This window comes from Anas acuta, chromosome W, assembly GCF_963932015.1.
Source record: "Anas acuta chromosome W, bAnaAcu1.1, whole genome shotgun sequence".
NCBI classification, from domain to species: Eukaryota; Metazoa; Chordata; class Aves; order Anseriformes; family Anatidae; genus Anas; species Anas acuta.
Genome location: NC_089016.1, coordinates 21,090,232 through 21,115,256, shown reverse-complemented (window position 1 = coordinate 21,115,256; position 25,025 = coordinate 21,090,232). Strand labels below are relative to the sequence as shown.

The following is a 25,025-nucleotide window of genomic DNA, read 5'->3' as shown; positions in this document are numbered from 1 at the left end:
GGACACTGCCAGACAGGCGAGAGATATTGTCAAAAGCTTATGTGAAGCAAATATTGTGACGTTTGCATGCACAAACACATTGGGGTACAAAGGTACAAATGATCATTTACTAAAACAATTTGGTTGCATTGATTTTTTTTTATTTTTTTTTTTAAATAGCAAAGCAAATTACACAACATTGCATAACTTATCAGAAGATAAATAAGAAAGTGTTTCAACAAGCAGCCACAGGAGGGAGAAAACAAACAAACAAACAAACAAACAAACAAAACAGCTTATAGAAAACCCGAGTACGCCTATACATGTGGATATCCTATCCCCGCTTCATATTATAATTCTCTTTGTGGTGGTCGTTGTGGGTGAAAGGCTCACGGTTTCCCCATCACCATTAGCAACCTTTTGTTCCAGACTGCAGGAGCGGCTTCGACTGTCTCCCTCTTCTTCTGCACATGCTCTGCCCACCACAAGGGTCCTGAAAGCAACAAAACGTGATTGCTTTTCCCGCATTTCGTTAACACTTGAAACCACACTAAACAATAAATGTTAACAGTTCTAACCAGCAACCCCCCCCCCCCGCAACTTCCGTGCCTTAACAGAGGGGAAAACAAGCAACCCCGGATGGCAGGGCGTCGCCTCAATCACCCTTCTTTATTTCCTCTAAACTCTTTACATTCCTGATGACCTCATCGTTAAAGAGTTTGATGTTATCACTAACCACGAGGCTTTCCGACCCCCATTGCCCCATTCCCAAATCTCCCCCTTCTTTATTAATATCAACCATTTTTCTGACACGAATTACCACTCCATATATAACATTATGTCAATCATTGGGTATTCAGTGGGAATACCATACTCTGTGGCACCCACAAAGCTCAGGGAAAGTAGAAAGACTGAATCAAACAATAAAACAACAATTGGCTAAATTAATGATCGAGACACAAATGCCCTGAACGAAATGCTTACCATTGGCACTTTTAAACATAAGAACTGAACCACACAGTGAGACTGGATTATCACCATATGAAATGTTATATGGTATGCCTTATTCTCAAGGGATGCCTCTAGGGAACAATGTAGTTGAGGATCGTAGCATCCAGAAATATATAATTACTATTGGAAGGAGATTACAAGAGCTAAGAGAAATTGGACTGATGGCTCAAACGCCACCTTTAGGATTTGTTATTCATAAGATACAACCAGGAGACAAGGTCTTAATAAAAAAACCTGGAGGGAAGAATCACTGAACCCCCGATTGGGAGGGACTGTACCTTGTTTTACTTACAACTGAAACAGCTGTGAGAACAGCAGAAAGGGGTTGGACCCATGCATCCAGAATATAAGGACCAGTAACTACCAAAACTTGGAGGGTTGAGTCTGCTTCTGGGGAACTGAAACTAAGGCTAAAGAAGAACTAATATTCTGGCAACAAGGCTCTTCATGAATTAAGGACGCCAAATGAAGGGGACAAGCCTGAAGGGAGGAAAGGGAGAAGGCAAGACTGGGGCAGGACCCTCCACTGCGGTGTGTATGGTCTACCGAGGGAGGCAACCCCTATGGGTATTGACCACCGAGTGAGAGGGCCTCGACTGGACTTCTCCCACACTAAGGTCAGGTTGTCCCAAGAAAATAACATAAGAACCTCTTTTTTTTTTAAACCCATATAAAACTGTGATTAGTTTTCCGGGAGCTGGATCACCCTGACAGGCTGAACAGTAACACAAGCGCAAATCGATCCTGAAAGCGGGCCCAACCCCTTGACTGAAGGCGTTTGCCTATTATGATCCAGATACATGGGCAGAAGATGGATCCTGGGGCTATAGGACCCCAATATATATACTTAATAGAATAATTAGGTTACAAGCTGTAGTAGAAATAGTTGTAAATAAAAGTGGAGATGCACTTGGATTAATTGCAAAGCAAAATACTAAGATGAGAACTGCTTTGTATCAAGATCGCTTAGCTTTGGATTATTTACTAGCACAAGAAGGAGAAGTCTGTGGAAAATTTAACTTTAGTAATTGCTGTTTAAAGATTGATGATGAGGGTGTTTCTTCCTAGTAGCTGGTAGAATGCTATGTTCTGGTTTAGGATGAGAATAGTGCTGATAATATGCTGATGTTTTAATTGTTGCAGAGCAGTGCTTACACCAAGCCAAGGACGTTTCAGCTTCTCACTCTGTCCTGCCAGCGGGCAGGCTGGGGGTGCAGCAAGAGCTGGGAGGAGGGCCGGACTGCTCGGGGTTAGGCTGGGCATCGGACAGCAGGTGGTGAGCAATTGCATTGTGCATCACTTGTTTCGTACACATTATTACTAGTAGTACTATTATCATCATTATTGTCATTATTATTGTTATTATTTTTGTCTTTATCTCAACTCACAGGCTTCACTTTCCCATTTCTCTCTCCCATCCCAGAGAAGGAGGGGGGGAGTTGAGTGAGCGGCCGTGTGTTGTTTAGCTGCCTGCTGGGTTAAACCACAACAGAAAGAAAAGCTGTAAATGAACTTGTAAAAGAAATGAAGAAAATTGCACGTGTCCCAGTTCAAACTTGGAATGGAGTCGATCTAAGAGGATTATGGAAGGGGGCTTTATGGGTGGTGATTGGTTTGCTAAAATAAGGATGGTTGTATTGGGGATATGTGGAGGATTGTTAATAATTCCATGTTTAATATTACCAGACTAATACACTTGGTTATACAAGGAATGCAAATATCTGCGGTACCTGTTGACCCAGAACCAGGGAAAGAGAAAACCCATTCCCTGATGATAATAAAAACAAATAAAGATCCAGAATTGGTATCAATTGGCATCAATTCGGCAAGTATTAACTTGATTAGAAAGGAAAACACGAATCAATGCCATGAAAAAGGAGATGGGGGATTGTGATATATGTTCATCTGATTCGTGTCAGTATGGAACAGTGGTAGGGCCGCATGGTATGATGAATGTGACCTTCTGTCTTGCATACCCTTGTATAACCACAAGTCTAAGAAAAACAGAGTGGTTAATGTATATAATTCTTGTATCTTGCAAAGGAATGTTTTAGCAATTCGTGTCAATAAAGAGCTTGAAGGGAAATGTATTTGTAGGCTTTTCCTTGAAGTCTCTGATATCTGGGGGGTTTCAGAATAACTGGTAACTATTATGACTATTGCATGGGACACTATGCAAGTCTCTGATATCTGGCCAGGAGATTAAGGAGACCCGGAGAGCTGAAGAACGACTAAAAGACAAAGCTTGCAGGGGATGTTGCACAAGTCTCTGACATACAGCCAAGTTGGACAAAGGAGAAGGACAAGAGGGAGGAAGACTATGAGCCTTCAGCACGAGAGACCCCCAGAGACCCCCAGAGGGACCACCGGAGACTGATACGCATGCGCCAGTGGGAGGGTTTGGATTCCGGAAACTAATTATAATAACCCTGGTTTTTTTTTAGAAGTAGTAATGAATATGTATCAGCCTAGGAGCATAAAAATCAGCTGCTTGATGTAACTGGTGTGCGTCTTGGTGGAGCAGAGACTCCCGGCGCACCCAGTGCTGTTTGCTTACCTCTATTCCTTTAATAAATTGTAAACTTTGATTATAGTCCTATTTTGAAGACTGAGCCATTTATTACACTTCTTAGGAAGGGACTTGCTGGAAAAATTGGATTCAAAATTTCTTTTGAAGAAGGAAAAATGGAAATAGATCGAAAGGATGCCTTTTTCTGCCTGCCCATGGCAACTGAAAGCCAGAAACTCTTTGCCTTTGAATTTGGCAAATGCTGTACTCTAGTGTACTTTTGCTCATTATAATATAATTATAATTCCAAAACACACCTCCATCCCAAAAGCTACCCGCCTCCAAGGTGTGACCACCCCTCACTGAGCATGCGCTCTGAATTTCTCAGAACCTATTCCTTTAAATGGAGACGGGAAAACTTTTCACCAATCATAACTAAGATATCACAGAATCACAGAATTTTCTAGGTTGGAAGAGACCTCAAGATCATCGAGTCCAACCTCTAACCTAACACTAACAGTCCCCACTAAACCATATCCCTAAGCTCTACATCTAAACGTCCATGCTTGACTAGAGTCACTCAAGCTCCACCTAAAAGATAGAAAATTATGTAAATTGGCCTAAGAGAGAGGGGAGGTCGGGGAAGATGCCATCGTCAGGGAAGATACCATACCTCCTGACTCCTGGGATCAGTCAGCGGGCTGAGCCTTTCTTCCCCCCCCCATTGGGACGCCTTTGGGTGAGATTTCAACACTTGGTTATACTGTGTGCCTCCGCGGAAACTTAGAAATCTCTACAGTCTTTGTGCCTTTTAACACGTTAATTTCCAGGCTGTGCACCTGCGTATTTCATGCATGATAGCTTGCTTTTGCAGACAGTAAATTATCGCTGGCAATCCAAAGAACCTGTGTACCTGTTGCTGTAATAAATTGCACCTAACTGCATTGTTCCTAGCCGTGATAGTTCTCATTGAACGTGACTAGAGTAAGGGCGGTTATACATTATTGGTGAACCCATGACCGTGATAGTTCAGTGCTCTGAATCCGTCCAGACCCATATAGGTTAATGTGTTATTGGTGAGTCTGCGATTGTGATTCAGTACCCTGAATCCAATTGGATCCGTAACAGTTAATCGGCTACACCCCTTAACGCAACACCATTGACACAGTATTCTCCAGCTGACCAGACTTGAAGGATACACCCCTAGAAGATGCGGAGGATTGGTATATAGATGGCAGCAGCTTCGTCCGCCAGGGATTTCGCCTCACAGGATATGCAGTAGCAAACATCAGCCCGAAAGGTGGAAATCATTGCCTTGATAAGAGCTCTTGAGCTGGCAAACATTTGGACAGATTTGAAATATGCCTTTGGTGTGGTGCATTCACATGAGGTAATTTGGAAGGAGAGAGGGCTTTTATCTTCCTCAATTAAACATGCAGAAGAGGCTGATAGCAGTTATTAGGGAAGAAGGAAAAAGGAGGCCTAGACAGGAACAGCCCCGGCTAGGCAAGGATCGATGTGCCCTATGTAAGAAATTTGTGCATTGGAAAAACGAATGCCCGGAACAGAAAAGACATGGAAAAGGGAACTGGGGAAGGGAGGTGCTGGTCGCACGTGCAAAAGATGACTGGGGAAGACCAGGGAAATCTACTCCAGCAGATCCACTGGTTATAGAAATGAAGGAGGGAAAGGAGGTGGAACTTATGGTAGATACAGGGGCAACTTATTCGGTTACCAGTAGGAAATGATTATGTCATGGTAAAAGGAGCAACTGGCCAATCAGAAATTGCATACTTTTGTAAACCTTTAAAGCACAAACTTGGGAAGCAGTGGGGCATTCATAAATTTTTATATATGTCCAGTTCTCCGGAATCACTCCTGGGAAGGGACCTACTGGAAAAATTACAAGCGATCATATGATTTAAAAATGGGGAGATTGTTCTGGAGGTAGATGACCAGAGGTATGTGGAAGTATTAAGCCTAATGATATCAGAAAGCCCTAAAACGAAGGAAGAGGTTAATGAGGATATCTTGAGTCAGGTATTCCTGGGAATATGGGCCACTGAAGTACCAGGGAAGGCAAAAAATGCTCCTCCAATTGTTCTGGGTCTGTCTGGGATGGAGTCACCTTTCCCTGCAGCAGCCCACACAGTGCTGTGCTCTGCACTCGTAGCTGGAACAGCACTGGTATCACTCCAGTGTTGTGTCTATTGCTGCATAGTGCTGGCACAGCATCAGGACTCCCTCCAAGCCCCCAAGAGCCAGCAGGCTGGGGGGTGGGCAAGTGATGGGGAGGGATGGGGACAAGGCCTAAACCAACCAAAAGGGATATTCCATAACACTTGATGTCACACTCAGCAATAAAAAGGGGGGCTCTCGTGGGGGAGGGGAATGTCCTCCCAAATAACCGCTGTGTGTTTTGAGGCCCTTTAATTAAATCAGAATGATCTCAAACCTTGAGCTCTTTATGTCTTATTTTCTCCCCCTTCCTCTTTGAGGAGGGGGGAGTGAGAGAGCAGCTGTGGTGGAACTTGGATGCCTACCTGAGTAAAACCACCACGCCGATACAAATCAAACGTAAGGAGGGGAGACAGCCAGTCAGAATCAAACAATACCCCCTGAGAAGAGAGGATAGGGAGGGAATTAGCTCTATAATTGAAAATTTTCTGCAATTGGGATTATTAAAAGAGCATCAGTCTGACTTTAACACTCCTATTTTGCCCGTTCAAAAACCTGATGGATCATATTGGGTACTACAGGATTTACAAGCTGTTAACAAGATAACTGAGGACCTTTACCATGTGTACCATGTGGTGGTGAACCCATATACTTTATTGACATGTTTAACACAAGAGCTAACTTGGTTTACCGTTTTAGACCTGAAGGATGCCTTCTTTTGCCTCCCTCTCCATGAAGCCAGCCAGAAAATTTTTGCATTTGAATGGGAAAGCCCTAAAAGCAGGCACAAAACACAGCTCACATGGACAAGGTTGCCTCAGGGCTTTAAGAACTCGCCCACCTTGTTCAGAGAACAACTTGCAAAGGACTTGGAGAACTGGGAAGCCCCACCCAGGGAAGGAAGACTGTTGCAATACGTAGATGACATCCTAATAGCCACTCAGACAAAAGAAGCCTGTGTGGCCTGGACGGTAAGCCTTTTAAACTTTGGGGGGCTCCAGGGGTACCGGGTATCAAAGAAGGCTCAGGTGGTAAAGCAGAAGGTGAACTACCTGGGTTATGAGTGTAGTGCTGGACAGTGGAGCTTAGGGCAGGACCGCAAAGAAGCGATATGTCAAACCCTGAAACCTGAGACAATAAAGGAACTGCGGACCTTTTTGGGAATGACGGGGTGGTGCAGATTGTGGATCTATAATTACGGATTGCTTGTAAAACCGCTGTATGCGCTCATTGCAAATGGGAACAGGGACCTCCAATGGAAAAAGAAGGCCATGCGAGCCTTTATTTTTTTTTGCAGCTGGATGCCACCACCAAGAGGTGGCCGGGATGCCTCAGAGCCGTTGCAGCAGTGGTGCTAAGTATCCAGGAAGCACGCAAGTTAACCTTGGGCCAGAAAATGACTGTGCTAGTGTCTCACACAGTGTCCACAGTGATGGAAGTGAAAGACGGTCACTGGCTTTCCCCACAAAGTTTCCTGAAATACCAAGCTATCATGGTAGAGCAAGATGATGTAGAAATAGCGGTAACTAACATTGTCAACCCAGCTTCTTTCCTTAGTGGGAACCAAGGGGAGCCAGTACATCGCGACTGCCTGGAGACTATTCGAAGCTACCTACTCCAGCCATCCGGATCTGAAGGACACTCCTTCTGGTGATGTGGAAACATGGTTTACTGATGGGAGCAGCTACGCCATCAGCTGAAAACGACATACTGGGTATGCAGTTACCACTTGCAAAGATGTAATAGAATCTGGACCTTTGCCAACAGATACCTCTGCACAAAAGGCCGAGATAGTTGCTCTGACCCGTGCCTTAGAAATAGCAAAAGGAAAGAAAATAAACATCTATACGGACTCAAGATAATAAGCCGCATACCTACTTTATTACTCATTTGCTTTGTGTTGTAGAGTTCTTCCACGAATCACCTATAAAATAATAAACTCAAATGCACACATAAAGGACAGCTCAACAAGTTTATCAAAGTTTACATTTATTCTAAGAAAAAACAGCGTGCACATGCACAAAGATATTGTGAAGTAAGATACAGGGCATTTAAAACTCAAGAAATAAAAAGGAACACCCTTCATAAAATGTTTCATGCTGTCTTGCTGTCTCTAGGCCTGCAAAGAGTGGCTCACATCAAGTGAACCACATTAATCCTCTTTAAACCTCATTTAAAATAGCGTTTCACCATGCTACCTGAGTGTAGACAGAACACCACCAAAAGGCTACAACCAGCACACTGCAGATTGGCTATCTTGGCCTCCTTTCACTTATATCAGTTATCTTTGTTTATACTCAGGTTAAGAGCTTCTAGGACAGTAACAATCACTTTTGCCAAGTTCATTTACACTGCCTACCAAAATGCACCTCATTTCAATATACTACCTGTAGTAAAAGTCAGCAGAAAAGGAAAAGAACTGTACTACTGGGTAAGAAAACTTAACTAATATTTTAATGTAGCCAAGTGAGCCAAAACATTATTTCCATGCATGCATCATTACCAAACAATGCAATTTCTCTCCTCCCACCCAAAATTCTAAATAGAAGTCTCAGCAGAACTTTGTACATATAGCTTGTTGGAATATCACAAGGCTCAAGCTTAAAGCTGCCAACTCTGACAACAATGTATGACACACTAGATCTCTTCTGAAAGCTCAAGAGCAAGATGTCAACAATTAAAAACTACACATCTCCTGTTCTATATAAATAAAAAAGAAAGTGTAACAGCACAGTGAAGTTGCTGTCTGACCATACCATATTGTGTGATGTGGCTGTGCTGTTCCTGAGTTCCACTATCATGCCAAATGAACGTCCATAAAAGCTATTTGTTTGAATTTAATATATTACTTGGAATAGCACAACTACAAATAAGCTACATAAGCCATAGCAAACAAGGGCTAATAATATAGGAGTGCTAGGCTTTTTTTTTTTTTTCCTGAAAGTCACTAATTGTCCTGGTTTCAGTTAGCACAGAATTAATTTTCTTCCTAGTAGCTGGTGGAATGCTGTGTTTTGGCTTAGGATGAGAAGAGTGCTGATAACACCCCGATGCTTTAATTGTTGCAGAGCAGTGCTTATACTAAGCCAAGGACATCTCAGCCTTTTGCTCTGTCCTGCCAACGGGCAGGCTGGGGGTGCAGTAAGAGCTGGGAGGGGACAGACCCAGGACAGGTGACCCAAACTAGCCAAAGGGGTATTCCATACCATCTGACGTCATGCTAAACAATATATAGGGGTGGCTAGCTGGGGGGAGGGGGCCGGACTGCTCGGGGTTAGGCTGGGCATCGGTCAGCGAGTGGTGAGCAATTGCATTGTGCATCACTTGTTTGTACATACTATTATTACTTTCCTATTATCACCATTGTATTATTATTGTTATTATTTTATTATTATTTTGTTATTATTATTTTCCTGTCTTATTAAACTGTCTTTATCTCAACTCACGGGCTTCACTTTCCATTTCTCTCCCCCGTCCCAGAGAGGGAGGGGGGAGGGTGAGCGAACGGCTGCGTGGTGTTTAGCTGCCGGCCGGGTTAAACCACGACAGTCTTTTTGGCGCCCAACGTGGGGCCCGAAAGGTTGAGATAACGGCAGATCTGACCAGAGTGTGTTAAACTAAAATTGGTGTAAGGATTAGACCTGCTTAATAGTCACTTGTCATAATGCTGATTGCTTTAATCTCAACTCTGCTGCGCCTGTTTTCCAAATTGAGTATTATAGTACATTATTTTCCGTATTTGCTCTCTGTAGTGTTGTTTATCCTCTCCGGGCCCTGGTTTCAGATCATTATGGTACTGTGTGTTGTAGCAATGGCTTATGAGACGATGAAATATGTGGTCATGACTCTAACTTGTTATTTGTATTCAGTAACATCGTCGACTCTGTACTTTGGAAACTGTATCTTGGAAACTATTAGCAATTATACCTATTGTTTTTTTCCATTAGGGAGTCAGTCTGTGGAGGGGAAAGGGGAGGATATTTTTTCTTACTTGCTTACTCTCCCTTTCTCCTTCACCACCCCTGTATCCTCCTGGGTCACTCTGCCTTCCTCCTTCACCACCCTCTTATCCCCTGAGCTTGTCACAATAGCTCTCCAAGATATTGAATATTTCTGGAATACTCAGAATACCATAGTCTTGTTGTTCTGCCTCATGAATGCACTTCAGATTCTGCTTAAAGTTAAACAACTACTTATGAAGCTCATCCGGAGATCTGCCCGGAGGCAGGATAGTTGTGGGTGGCAGGGAGTATGGGTGGATATGGGCAGGCATCTAGAGCAGTTGGCACCCCCAGTGTGTTGGAAATTCACCCCTGAGCAATGGCAAAATCCTCAAAAACTGGCAGAATGCTTGAAAAAAAGGTGTCATGATTCTGGCAGTTCCAAAGTAACACAAATCATTGTAACGTGCTGGGGCCTGGCTCATGCCTATCGAGCTGCCATTGATACTGCTATCAACTTAGTGACAGAGCCTGCGGCCACTCCAAGCCCTGTGACAGATCCAACGGCCACTGTGACCCCTACGGTGGACTCGGCAGCCGCTCCAGCTCCAGCTCCTGCAGCCGCCCCAGTCCCAGCTCCTGCAGCCACTCCAGATCCAGCTCCTGCAGCCGCTCCAGTCCCAGCTCCTGCAGCCGCCCCAGTCCCAGCTCCTGCAGCCGCTCCAGTTCCAGCTCCTGCAGCCGCTCCAGCTCCAGCTCCTGCAGCCGCTCCAGCTCCAGCTCCTGCAGCCGCTCCAGTTACAGCTCCTGCAGCCGCTCCAGCTCCAGCTCCTGCAGCCGCTCCAGTCCCAGTTCCTGCAGTCGCTCCAGTTCCAGCTCCGGCCGCTACTCCAGTCCCAGTTCCTGCAACTGCTCCAGTCCCAGCTCCTGAAGCTGCTCCAGCTCCAGCTCCTGAAGCCACTCCAGCTCCAGCTCCTACTGCTGCTCCAGTCCCAGCTCCTGCAACTGCTCCAGCTCCAGCTCCAGCTCCTGAAGCCGCTACAGCTCCGGTTCCTGCAACTGCTCCAGCTCCTGCAGCCGCTCCAGCTCCTGTGGCCTTGTCAGAGAAACGAGCTGTAGCAGTGCAAGTTGACCCTGCAGAGGGTATTCCAATCCCTGTAACGGGGTCAGAGAAACGAGCTGTAGCAGTGCAAGTTGATCCTGCAGAGGGTATTCCAATCCCTGTAACGGGGTCAGAGAAACAAGCTGTAGCAGTGCAAGTTGACCCTGCAGAGGGCATTCCAACCCCTGTGGCAGACCCTGTAACAAAGTCAGAGAAACGAGCAGTAGCAGTGCAAGCTGCCCCTGTAGAGAAGGTGAAAATATGGTATAGAAATTCAAGTCGTTTAGAACGCAGAGAGTCTTCTGCCAATCCAGGTAAGGCTTCTGCCAAAACTAAGTATAGAGATGACGAAGATGATGACGACGCTGGGCCATCAAGGATTCAGGAGGAGGAAGATGAGGATGCCGAAAAAGCAACAGTAACTACCCGAAGCCTAAACGAGCGCGAGCTACGAGATGTGCGAAAAGATTTTGGTCGCTGTATAGGTGAGCAGCTTGTCACCTGGCTGCTCCGGTGCTGGGACTCTGGAGCCAATTGTGTGGAATTAGACGGCAGGGAAGCCAGACGGTTGGGATCCCTTGCTCGAGACGCCGGCATTGACAAAGCAATTGCAGATGGAGCACAATCCACCAGCCTCTGGAGGCGTCTCCTCTCAGCTGTGAGGGAAAGGTATCCCTTCAAGGAAGATATTTTATGTCTACCAGGCAAGTGGACCACTATGGAGAAGGGAATCCAGTACCTGAGGGAATTAGCCGTACGGGAAGTGATTTATGAGGATCCAGACCTCAGACAAACATCCAAAGATCCAGATGAAGTCAAGTGTACACGACCCATGTGGCGGAAGTTTGTACGGAGTGCACCATTATCATATGCCAGCTCATTGGCAATAATGGCCTGGAAAGAGGATGAGGAACCCACAGTGGATGAAGCGGCTAAACAACTCCGGCAGTACGAAGAAAGTCTCTCCTCTTCCTTACAGGCCTGCGTCTCAGCTGTGGAGAAACTTTCTGAAAAGGTTCACCAACTTGAAGAGAATCTATTGTCCTCCCCACCTGAACCAACCAGTGTCCACCGACCAAAAGAGAACACTTGGGAGAAACTTTCTGAAAAGGTTCACCAACTTGAAGAGAGATTATTCTCCTCCGCACCTGTACAAAGCAGTGTCTCAGCTGTCAGGGGTAGGCGTTCACCCACACAAGGAAGACGATATGGTGGGTACTCACCCCGTGCCACCCTGTGGTTTTACTTACGAGACCATGGAGAGGACATGAGAAAATGGGATGGAAAATCTACCGCGACCCTAGAGGCACGGGTACGTGAGTTGCAAAAGAAAACAATCAGGAAAAAAGGATTCTCCGAAAAGTTTGCTGCTCCAACTTCCAGCAGACAGTCCTTCAAACACAGAAACGAAGAAGATTCTGACCAGGATTAGGGGGGCCCTGCCTCCAGCCAGGGGGAGGAAAGGGACAATCGAGTTTATTGGACTGTGTGGATTCGATGGCCTGGCACATCACGCGCACAGAAGTATAAGGCTTTAGTAGACACCGGTGCACAATGTACTATAATGCCATCGAGCTATAAAGGACCAGAGCCCATCTATATTTGTGGAGTGACAGGAGGATCTCAGCAGTTGACTGTATTGGAGGCTGAAGTGAGTCTGACTGGGAATGAGTGGGAAAAGCACCGTATTGTGACTGGCCCGGATGCTCCATGTATCCTTGGCATAGACTATCTTAGAAGAGGATATTGCAAGGACCCAAAAGGGTTCCGGTGGGCTTTTGGTATAGCTGCCTTAGAGACGGAGGGCATTAAACAATTATCTACCTTGCCTGGTCTCTCAGAGGACCCCTCTGTTGTGGGGTTGCTGAGGGTCGAAGAACAGCAAGTGCCAATCGCTACCACAACTGTGCACCGGCGGCAATATCGCACTAACCGAGACTCCCTGATTCCCATCCATAAGCTAATTCGTCAATTGGAGAGCCAAGGAGTGATCAGCAAGACCCATTCACCTTTCAATAGCCCCATATGGCCAGTGCGAAAGTCTAATGGCGAGTGGAGACTAACAGTGGACTATCGTGGCCTGAACGAAGTCACGCCACCACTGAGTGCTGCAGTGCCGGACATGCTGGAACTTCAGTATGAACTTGAATTGAGGGCAGCCAAGTGGTACGCCACAATTGATATCGCTAATGCATTTTTCTCCATCCCTCTAGCAGCAGAGTGCAGGCCACAATTTGCCTTCACTTGGAGGGGAGTCCAATATACTTGGAATCGGCTGCCCCAGGGGTGGAAACACAGCCCTACCATTTGCCATGGGCTGATCCAGTCTGCGCTAGAGCAGGGGGAAGCTCCTGAACACCTGCAGTACATCGATGACATTATTGTGTGGGGTGACACAGCAGAGGAAGTTTTCGAGAAAGGGAAGAAAATAGTCCAAATCCTTCTGAAAGCCGGTTTTGCCATAAAACAGAATAAAGTCAAAGGACCTGCACGAGAGATCCAGTTTTTAGGAATAAAATGGCAAGATGGATGCTGTCAAATCCCAATGGATGTGATCAACAAAATAACAGCTATGTCTCCACCAACTAACAAAAAAGAAACACAGACTTTCCTAGGTGTTGTGGGGTTTTGGAGAATGCACATCCCAAATTACAGTCTGATTGTAAACCCGCTCCACCAAGTAACCCGTAAGAAGAATGAGTTTGAATGGGGCCCTGAACAACGACAAGCCTTTGAACAAATCAAGCAGGAAATAGTCCATGCGGTAGCCCTTGGGCCAGTTCGAACAGGACCAGATGTAAAGAATGTGCTCTACACTGCAGCCGGGGAGAACGGCCCCACCTGGAGCCTCTGGCAGAAAGAACCTGGGGAAACTCGAGGTCGGCCCCTGGGGTTTTGGAGTCGGGGATACAGAGGATCTGAGGCCCGCTATACTCCAACTGAAAAGGAGATATTGGCAGCATATGAAGGAGTTCGATCTGCTTCGGAGGTGGTCGGTACTGAAGCGCAGCTCCTCCTAGCACCCCGATTGCCGGTACTAGGCTGGATGTTCAAGGGAAGGGTCCCCTCTACGCATCATGCAACTGATGCTACATGGAGCAAGTGGGTTGCACTGATTACTCAGCGGGCTCGAATAGGAAACCCCAGTCGCCCAGGAATATTGGAAGTGATCATGGACTGGCCAGAAGGCAAATACTTTGGGATATCATCAGAGGAGGAGGTGGGTCGTGCTGAAGAAGCCCCACTGTACAACCAGTTGCCAGAGAATGAAAAGAAATATGCCCTGTTCACTGATGGGTCCTGTCGTATTGTGGGGAAGCATCGGAGATGGAAGGCTGCTGTATGGAGTCCTACGCGACGAGTTGCAGAAGCTGCTGAGGGAGAAGGTGAATCGAGTCAGTTTGCAGAAGTGAAAGCCATTCAGCTGGCTTTAGACATTGCTGAACGAGAAAAATGGCCAGTTCTCTATCTCTACACCGATTCATGGATGGTAGCAAATGCCCTGTGGGGATGGTTACAGCAATGGAAGCAAAACAACTGGCAGCGTAGGGGCAAACCCATCTGGGCTGCTGCATTGTGGCAAGATATTGCTGCTCGGGTAGAGAACCTGGCTGTGAAAGTACGCCACGTAGATGCTCATGTGCCCAAGAATCGGGCTACTGAAGAACATCAAAACAACCAGCAGGTGGATCAGGCTGCTAAGATTGAAGTAGCTCAGGTGGACTTGGATTGGCAGCATAAAGGTGAATTATTTATAGCCCGATGGGCCCATGACACCTCAGGCCATCAAGGTAGAGACGCAACATACAGATGGGCTCGTGATCGAGGGGTGGACCTGACCATGGACGCTATAGCACAGGTTATTCATGACTGTGAAACATGTGCTGCAATCAAGCAAGCCAAACGGTCAAAGCCTCTTTGGTATGGAGGACGATGGCTGAAATATAAATATGGAGAGGCCTGGCAGATTGATTACATCACACTCCCTCAAACTCGCAATGGCAAGCGCCACGTACTTACAATGGTGGAAGCAACCACCGGATGGCTGGAAACATATCCTGTGCCTCATGCCACCGCCCGGAACACCATCCTGGGCCTTGAAAAGCAAGTCCTATGGCGACATGGCACCCCAGAAAGAATAGAGTCAGACAATGGGACTCACTTCCGAAACAACCTTATAGACACTTGGGCCAAAGAACATGGTATTGAATGGGTGTATCACATCCCCTATCACGCACCAGCCTCCGGGAAAGTTGAACGATACAATGGCCTGTTAAAGACTACCTTGAAAGCAATGGGTGCTGGGACGTTCAAAAACTGGGATACGCATTTGGCAAAGGCCACCTGGTTAGTCAATACTAGGGGATCTGCCAACCGAGCTGGACCTGCCCAATCAAACCTGTTACATACTGTAGATGGGGATAAAGTTCCTGTAGTGCATGTAAAAAATATGCTGGGTAAAACAGTCTGGGCTACTCCTGCCTCAGGAAAAGGCAAACCTATTCGTGGAATTGTTTTCGCTCAGGGACCTGGATACACTTGGTGGGTGATGCAAAAGAACGGAGAGGTCCGGTGTGTACCTCAAGGAGATTTAATACTGGGTGAGAATAGCCCATGAACTGAATTGTACCATGTTAATTAGTATATTATACTGTATGTTATCACTACCATGATTACTATAGGTGACTAATTAGAATGTATGGAAAAGAGTGTAACCTGAGCATGACATAAATGGTATGGAATAAGGGGTGGATAGATGTCCTGGTTTCAGTTAGAACAGAATTAATTTTCTTCCTAGTAGCTGGTGGAATGCTGTGTTTTGGCTTAGGATGAGAAGAGTGCTGATAACACCCCGATGTTTTAATTGTTGCAGAGCAGTGCTTATACTAAGCCAAGGACATTTCAGCCTTTTGCTCTGTCCTGCCAACAGGCAGGCTGGGGGTGCAGTAAGAGCTGGGAGGGGACAGACCCAGGACAGGTGACCCAAACTAGCCAAAGGGGTATTCCATACCATCTGACGTCATGCTAAACAATATATAGGGGTGGCTAGCCGGGGGGAGGGGGCCGGACTGCTCGGGGTTAGGCTGGGCATCGGTCAGCGAGTGGTGAGCAATTGCATTGTGCATCACTTGTTTGTACATACTATTATTACTTTCGTATTATCACTATTGTATCATTATTATTATTGTTATTATTATTTTTGTTATTATTATTTTCCTGTCTTATTAAACTGTCTTTATCTCAACTCACGGGCTTCACTTTCCATTTCTCTCCCCCATCCCAGAGAGGGAGGGGGGAGGGTGAGCGAACGGCTGCGTGGTGTTTAGCTGCCGGCCGGGTTAAACCACGACAGTAGGAAATTTTAATCTTACTAAAATTAGAGATTATCGTGTAGGTGTCACAATATGTGCTGATAAAAAGGATACAAACTCAGTATCTCACGGCTTCAGTTCTCTCACGCAAATCTGCAAGCTACAAACAGGATTATATTGGCTATGTGGAGATGGACATGCCAGAAAAAGCTTACCCTTAAATTGGAAGGGTCATTGTATCAGGGACTATCTTAGCCCTCGAGGGGGTATAGTCACTGAACCACCTCCGAGAATAGTCCGGACCTTTATGGAGACAAACACATACTGTTTCGAATAACCCCCTCGTGATGAGACCCATGGGATTCCATAGTTTTGTGAGGTGGTTGATTCCATCCTTGGGAATAAGTGAATTAGAAAAAGCTATCCTAAATATCTATGCCACAGCCAATGCTCTGTCGGCATTATAGGAAGAAATTTCCTCCCTACACAAAGTAGAGCTTCAGAATAGGATGGGATTAGATATGCTTTTAGCCAAGGAGGGAGGATTGTGTACAGTCATAAACCAAACTTGCTGTGTATATGTTAACAAACAAAACCAGATTGAGACTGACCTGGAGAAGATTTGGGAAAAGAATAAAATTTTGCATGCAGTAGCACAGGATGACACAACCTGGGGATTTACAGACTTGGTAGAAAAATTAACTTCCTGGTTGCCAAACATAACCTGGCTGAAACAGTTGTTTATCACAATAATCATGGTCGTGGTTTTGTCTATGGTTCTTTGTGTAGTGATCCGATGTACCTTACGGTGTTTTAAGAGTACAGGAAACTCCTACAGTGAGTGGAAAAAGAACCAACTCAGATGGAAACTGGAGTCTAACAGATATTTTGAAAGAGTGTTAGATAGGGAAACACTATATTGAACCTATAAATAGTAAAAGAATTTTGCTAACTTTTTAGAAAAGGGGGAACTGAGAGAGGTAGTAAGGAGAATCTTATCAAGTAGTGATAGAAGGCGCTAGGATGCTACTTAGTGTCTTTGCTAACTGTTGTGCATTGTGCAAATTAACTAAAGCAAGAAGCCTTGGGCCCCTTACCAAGGTCAGTCTCCTAATGAGAGTGCGAGCCTATCTTAAGAAACTGGTAGAAACTGGTCCTGCGGATGGACAAGAGCCAAGGAGCAACTGAGTCTGCGCAAAGACAAAAGGTCAACTAGCGGTGACAGGGAAGACTTATCAACCTTCATCCCCACAACCTCCGACTACCACCATCAGCAAGCGCAGATGGGAGGACTTTATGGAAATGACTCACTGGAACTAATTTTAATATGAAGCGGGGACAGGTTATGAATATGTATAGGCATATTGGGAAACTTCATGCATATGTAACTCTTTACTGCATATAACCAAGGCAAGTTGCCGCATCAGGTGTGCACGATTTTGGTGGGACTACCCCCTGTCCTGCCCAGCACTGAATAGACATACCTACTTTACAATCTTACTGATTGTGGAGTCCATTTTCCACAAGTCATGGTATGAAACACCCCTTTGGCCAGTTTGGGTCAGCTGTCCTGGTTCTGTCCCCTCACAGTCTCTTGTGCATCCCCAGACTGCTCACGGGCAGGGCTATGTGAGAAGCTGAAAAGTCCTTGGCTTAGTGTAAGCACTGCTCAGCAACAACTGTTTAAATCGGGCGCCGCTGCCATTTTGCAACCACTTGCCGAGGCGATCGGCTCCAGGGCAGACGCGTTCTGCAGCAGAGCAGGGATTGGGACAAACTTATAAATAAATAGTGCACATGCACAAAGGTATTGTGAAGTAAGATACAGGGCATTTAAAACTCAAGAAATAAAAAGGAACACTTGGTGTCACACTTGGAACACTTGCTGCTCATCTGCTGTTTTCACGGATGCCTCTGATCTCCCATAGCAATTCGGCCCCGGATGTCCCGCGTCTCACCGCGTCACTATTCCGCGTCTCACCGTGATACTTCACTTCTCCTCGTCTCACCGTGACACTTCTCCACGTCTCACTGTGTCTGTCCGCATCTGTCCGGGTCAGTGCTCTGAGTCTCTCCGCGTCCCGCGTGTTACCACGTCTCTGTTCCTAGTCTCTGCATCCCGCGTCTCTCTGCGTCACTCCGTGTCTCAGATCTCTCAGGTCTCTCAGTGTATCTCCATGTCTCGCCAGGTCTCAGCCTGTTCGGGCGCCATTTGTTGCAGGAAGAACAGCCGAAAACACGACAGACACCAGCAGAGTCAGATCATGCTCTCCCCTTTATTACCCGAATAGCCTGACTTTTATAGCAAATTTAACAGGGGCGGATAGTGTCTCACACAAGATTATTGGTCAAAAGCACTCAGACAAACAACTGCAAGAAAACAACCCCACCTGCAAGAAAACAACCCCCTTGTGATTAGCAGTCACGTAGATCCCGTCCTTGAAGCCAGCTGCTGGCAACAATATTTTTCTAAATTCCTCAGCCGCGCAATGTGGGAACATTGTCATGGGAACTTCTCATAGTCGTCCTGGTAGCTTGGTTTGCTCAGCTGAAGCAAGTCATGGCCTCCTTGCTGTTTCAAAAATCCTTCAACAGTTGGAGGTGTGCCAGGGGGAACAATGGCTACGCCAGAGGAGAAGGCAATGGCCCAACTGAAGTGCATCTACACTAATAAACGCAGCATGGGTAACAAACAAGAGGAGCAGGCAGGCTATGACTTAGTTGCCATCACAGAAATGTGGTGGGACCACTCTCATGACTGGAGTGCTACAATGACTGGCTACAGGCTCTTCAGAAGGGACAGGCAGCATGGAAGGGGTGGTGGTGTGGCTCTCTGTAGTAGAGAGTGCTTTGCTGTTGTAGAACTTGAGGCTGGGAATGATAAGGCTGAGTCCCTATGGGTTAGGATCAGCGGGAAGGCCAACAAGGGAAGCATCCTGGTCGGGGTCTGTTACAGAGCGCCAAACCAGGATAAGGAGACTGATGAGGAGTTCTACAGGCAGCTGGCAGAAGTTGCGAAATCATCAGCGCTTGTTCTGATGGGGGACTTCAACTTCCCAGACATATCCTGGAAGTACAACACAGTCCAGAGAAAGCAGTCTAGGAGGTTTCTGGAGAGCGTGGAAGATAGCTTCCTGACGCTGCTGGTTAGTGAGCCTACCAGGGGAGGTGCCCCGCTAGATCTGCTGTTCACAAGTGGTAATAAGTGTTAAATAATAAGTGTTTCTCACAATAAGAGCCAGTTTCAGCCAGCTCCAAAAGGGACCTGCCACTGGCTGGAGCCGAGACAATGAGAAACATTGTTTGCACCTCTGTGAGAGCATATTTAAGAAAGATGAAAAACTACTGTGCAACAGCAGCTGAGAGAGAGAGGAGTGAGAAACACCCCTGCAGACACCAAGTTCAGTGAAGAAGGAGGGGTAGAGGTGCTCCAGGCACCAGAGCAGAAGTTCCCCTGTGGCCTGTGGAGTTGACAATGGTGAAGCAGGCTATCCCCCTGCAGCCCATGGAGTACCACGGTAGAGCAGATTTCCATGCTGCAGCCCACGGAGGTGCCCATGGTGAAGTAGGTGGATCTGCCCTGAAGGATGCTGTGGCCTGTGGAGAACCCCTGCCAGAGCAGATTCTGGGCCGGACCTGTAGCCCCTGGAGAGGAGACCATGGAGGAGCAGGTGACCTGGCAGGAGTTACTGCCCATCGGGGGACTCATGTTGAAATAGTGTGCTCCTGATGGATGGACCCCATGGTATGGAGCCATATTTGGAGCAGTTCTTGAAGAGCTGCTGCCTGTGAGAAGCCCATGCAGAATCAGTTCAGGAAGGACAGCATCCCATGGGAGAGACCCCACACTGGAGCAGGGGAAGAGAGTGACCGTGAAGGAGCAGCAGAGACAGTGTTATGGACTGACCGCAACCCATATTCCCCAGCGCTGCTTGGGGGGACTGTGTAGAAGAGGGTGGATGGGGGAAAGTGTTTTTAGTTTGTTTTGAGTTCCTCAATGCTCTAGCTTGTTAGCAATAGGTAATAAATTGCATTAATATCCCTATGCTGAGTCTGTTTTGCCCATGATCATAATTGTTGAGTGATCTCCCTATCCTTATCTTAACCCTTGAGCCCTTTCCATCATATTTTCTCCCACTTTTCTTTTGAGGAGGGGGAGTGGTAGAGCAGTTGTGGTGGAGCTCAGCTGCCCAGCTGGGTAAAACCACTACAGGTGACCCAAACTTCACCGTGTACTGGATCTGGCTGGAATGTTAACTTTCCCGGCAGCAGCCCATACAGTGCCGTACTCTGTACTTGTAGCTGGAACAGCAGTGTTATCACACCAGTGTTGTGTCTACTGCTGAGCAGCAGTGGCACAGCATTGGGCCTTTCTCTAACCCTCCTAGGGGGTGGGCAAAAAGTGAGGAGAGAAACATCACTAGGGCAGCTGACCTAAACCAATCAAAGGGATATTCCATACCATGTGATGTCACACTCAGCAATAAAAGGTGGAAACAGGAAGAAGAGGGGAGGGGTGGGCTCTCGTTGAGAAGACGTCGGTCCTCCTCTCGAACACCGGCTGCGTGCGTTGAGGCCTTGCTTCAAGGACGTGGTCAATCATCGCTCATTTGTGGGAAGTAGAGAGTAATTTCTTTCCTCTGCACTTCCATATAGCCTTCATTTATTTTGTTTGTTTGTTTTCCTCCCTTCTTTTTATTTTCCCTTTTCCCCTCCCTTTTCCCCTTTCCCTTTTTATTTCCCCTTAGTTTAATTGTTTAGTTCATGGTAGTCTTTATTTAATTATTATAATTATTTCCCTTTAATTAAATTATCCTTATCTCAACCCGTGAGTTGTTCTTTGCTTTACTTCTCCCCCTCCTCATCTAAAGGAGGGGGAGTGAGAGAGCGGTTGTGGGGTTTAGCTGCCCAGCACGGTAAAACCACCACAAGGGGAAAATACAATGAAAAAGGCTCATGAAAAATTCATGACGGAGACAAGAAGAAGGAGATCACTCACCAACTACTGCCACAGGCAAAACAGCGTAAGGGAGATTAATGTAATTTATTGCCTGATAATAACAGACTAGAACAGTGAGAACTAAAAGCGAACTAAAAACATCTTCCTCCCTGTTCACCCTCTTCTACTCCCCCCCCCCAACCTCCCCCTGCCCCTGAGGGGTGCAGGGGAATGGGGAATGAGGAATGCATTCAGGCCATAATGCTTGGTCTCTGCTCTCTCCTCCATAGTCACCCTCTTCCCCTGCTCCAGCATGGAGTTCTCCCTCTTCCCCTCCAGCATGGAGTGCTTCCCATGGGTTGCAGTCCAAACAGATCCTACATGGGCTTTCCACAGACTGCAGTTCTTCAAGAACTGCTCCAATATGGGACCATACTATGGGGTGCAGTCCTTCAGGAAGTAACTGTTTTAGAGTGGGTTCCCGATGGGATGTAGCTCCTGCCAAACCACTTGCTCCACAGTGGGCTCCTCTCCATGGGCTGCAGTTCTGGTCCAGAGTCTGCTCCTGTATAGGCTCTCCATGGACTGCAGCCTCCTTCAGGCCAGATCCACCTGTTCCACCATGGGCTCCTCTATGGGCTTCAGGGCAATCTCTGCTTTGGTCCCCGGAGCACCTCTTTCTTCACTGACCTTGGTGGTTGCAGGGTTATCTCTCTCTACATTTTCTCACTCCTCTCTCCCAGCTGCTGCTGTGCATCATCACCCCCCCCCCCCCCCACTCCTTTGAAATATGTAATCACAGAGGTGAAACCAACCTTGCTCATTGGCTCAGCTTTGACCAGTGGCGTGTCAGTTTTGGAACTATCTCTTGGGGTCTTGGGGCAGCTCCTGGTCTCTTAGAGAGGCCACCCCTGCAGACCCCATGCTTTGAAAACCATGCTACATAAGCACAGTACACTCCCATGCATCAAATGGATGAGCATCGCTCAAGTCTATTTTTTTTTAACCATTGATGCTAGAAAAATTGATGTCTTACTGAGTTGTTTTTTTAGCTCTGCATTTTAAGTTTTTAAGCCTAATATGATATTTTGATATCATATGATATATATGATGATATTTTTTGAGGCCATGGTCTTGCAGTGAAAAATGTGTGTGGGGGGGAGTATTTACATAAAGTTCGTTAGAAGACACTAAAGCAGCATGGATTAAAATGTCTAGATTTATTTGCATGGTAGTCAGCTCAACTTCATCACAGAATCAGATTTGTCTAGGTTGGAAGACACCTCAAGATCATCGAGTCCAACCTCTGATCTAACTCTAACAAGTCCTCCACTAAAACATATCACTAAGTGCTGCTTTGCACTCCTGCATCGCAATAAAGGTAGTAATATAGCTAAGTCGTCATTAGTAATCCGTACAATGTGGCAACCCCACTGAATATTGCCCAGGAACATTTGTACATCTGTCAAAGTATGTAACACCCTAGTTATATCACCTTTCTGTGGACAAATAGTAGAGTCTGATATTTTCCATCCCAAGTATAGCCATGGCTGTTTCTGTTGAACCTTCTCTGGGGCTATCTTCAACCCTTTTGCTTCCAAAGTATCCTGATTAAACTTTAAATCTGAATCCTGGAAGCATTCTGGCCTACCAAACCGAATGTTATCCATATAATGTTAAATAATTACGTCACACCACGCAGTCCGAATTGGTTCTAATGCCCAGGCCACATATAATTGACATAATGTAGGGGAATTCCTCATCCCCTGTGGAAGCAGTAGCCATTCATAGAACTTTGCCGGGGCTTGTTTGTTAATGGAGGGTACTGTAAAAGCAAATCTCTGACAGTCCTTTACAGCCTGTGCCACCACATCTGGTTGCCTGGACAGATCAGCTCTCTGTACCAACATGTCCTCTACCGGTGCGGTTCTCTGCAGTGTAACTAAGATGTTTTGAGTTTTTGGGTTTGCATTATCAAATGCAAGCATTTTAAACACACTGCTTTTAGACTCCGCTGTTAGATCAGGATGATCAGGAATTGCTACCCACAGCCGATCGATAAATTTAGCATATGGTTCCCCAGGGGCCTGTTCTACTGATGCGAATGGAGGTGCTTTCTTTCCCCCTGGGAGACTAAGAAGAGCCCTCAGTGCGAGCTGTGCAGCTGTTTGGTGAATAATCGCAGGGATCTGCAGCTGAACCTGGGTATTGAGATAAGGACCCGTCCCCGTTAACATCTCTGCAGTAATCCCATACAGAGGGTCCCTCAGTTGACGCAGTCGACCCGCTTCCCCCTGTGCTAACCGCAACCATTCCCTTTCAAACAATAACAATGGGGAAGGAGTTAACAATAAGCGCGCCAAGTTTTGACTGTCAAGTGGACACATTAGTTCTGCCTGGAAAATCCATTGAATTTTCTGTCGAGCTGCCTGGGATCGTAAACCGTAGTCCATAACCGTTTTTCGAGCTTGTTGTAAAAGCTTGCAGTCATGAATTTGCCACAACCCGCTGCCTTGCACAGGGTGGATAATAATAGGGCAGGCCAAGGATGTAGCATGCCTATGCCCCTCTATGATGGCATCACGTATGACGTCGGAGCACCTGTCCCTCCTTGGTGCCGACGGTGTTGTAGCGACGGATAATGAGGGAGTCGGCTCTGGTGGGGCAGACGAGAGAGGAGGCTCCTCCGAATCCGTAATTTTTAAGCTCTCCAATTTCACTAGCAGTTCTTAGAACAAGTCCTCCAGTGAAGGTCGATTTTTGCAAGCTGCTACTGCACCTCTCATTGGCAAAGCATCCCGAGTGGATTTATTGCTGCCTGGCAGCGGCATAGATGCTGGCAGCACAGCTTTATCAAGATTTTCTGGCGTGAGGGGTGGGGAGGGCAGCCCCCATTCCACATCAGGACTCTGCTCCGATAGTCTGTTAGTTATTTCTGCCGCTGATTGCTTTATTGGAGAGGTCATACCCCGAACCGGGGTGGGTGCAGGAACCGATGAAAAAGATCGTGCCAGCCGCATTCCTGAGGTCTCAGGTTTTGTACTCGGCGTTCTGTCAGTCCCAGACGGTACTGACAAAGCTCGTGCCGCTGCCATCGCCAGCTGCTGTTCGGTTTTCATACCATGCAGCGCATTAATCACTATGTGCCACGTCTAACTTACATCTTTATCTAGCTGTCCACTTGAGATGCCTTTATCCCATAAGCGAGCTCCTACATGCCACCACTCATCTGGGCTAAACATGAGAGGGACTTCCTTCAGAAAACCCTCCTTCTGAGCCCAGTGCACCAAGGATTTGATCTTTCTTACATTGCAAGATACACCTGTCTTAGAGAGAATACTAGAGAGAAGCTGGATAGCTGCTTCCTCCTCCGTGGTTACGTCAGATGAGCCGCAGGGTTGTGATCTCTACCCCTTTGCTGTGTGCCAACTCACCTCACAGCGGCTCTTGTCTGCCGTTTTCAAGGACACCTCTGATCTGCTGTAGCAACTCGGCCCTGGATGTCCTGCATCTCACCACGTCACTATTCCACGTCTCACCGCGACACCACTCTGCGTCTCACCACGACACTACTCCGTGTCTCACGGCGACACTACTCTGCGTCTGTCCGGGTCTGTGCTCCGAGTCTCTCCGCGTCCCGCGTGTTACCGCGTCTCTGTTCCTAGTCTCTCTGTGTCTTTCTGCATCTCTCCAAGTTCCTCTGTGTCTCGCATCTCTCTGTGTCTCTCCGTGTCTCAGGTCTCTCAGCGTCTCTCCATGTCTCGCCAGGTCTCAGCCTGTTTGGGCACCATATGTTGCAGGAAGAACGGCCGAAAACACGACAGACACCAGCAGAGTCAGATCATTCTCTCCCTTTATTACCCGAATAGCCTGACTTTTATAGCAAACTTAACAGGGGTGGATAGTGTCTCACACAAGATTATTGGTCAAAAGCACTTAGACAAACAACTGCAAGAAAACAACCCCCTTGTGATTAGCAGTCATGTAGATCCCGTCCTTGAAGCCAGCTGCTGGCAACAATAATTTTTAATTCCTCAGTTGGGCGATGTGGGAA

The 25,025-nt window shown here is 46.7% G+C and overlaps 2 long non-coding RNA genes across 2 annotated transcripts in view; one reads left to right on the top strand and one right to left on the bottom strand.

Moving 5' to 3' along the window:
* LOC137847051 (uncharacterized) overlaps positions 1-25,025 on the bottom strand; it is a 750,318-nt gene that overhangs the window by 413,068 nt on the left and 312,225 nt on the right. The window lies entirely within an intron of this gene.
* The window catches only part of LOC137847055 (uncharacterized), a 310,848-nt gene that overhangs the window by 10,005 nt on the left and 275,818 nt on the right, over positions 1-25,025 (top strand). The gene's annotated exons all lie outside the window — the stretch shown is intronic.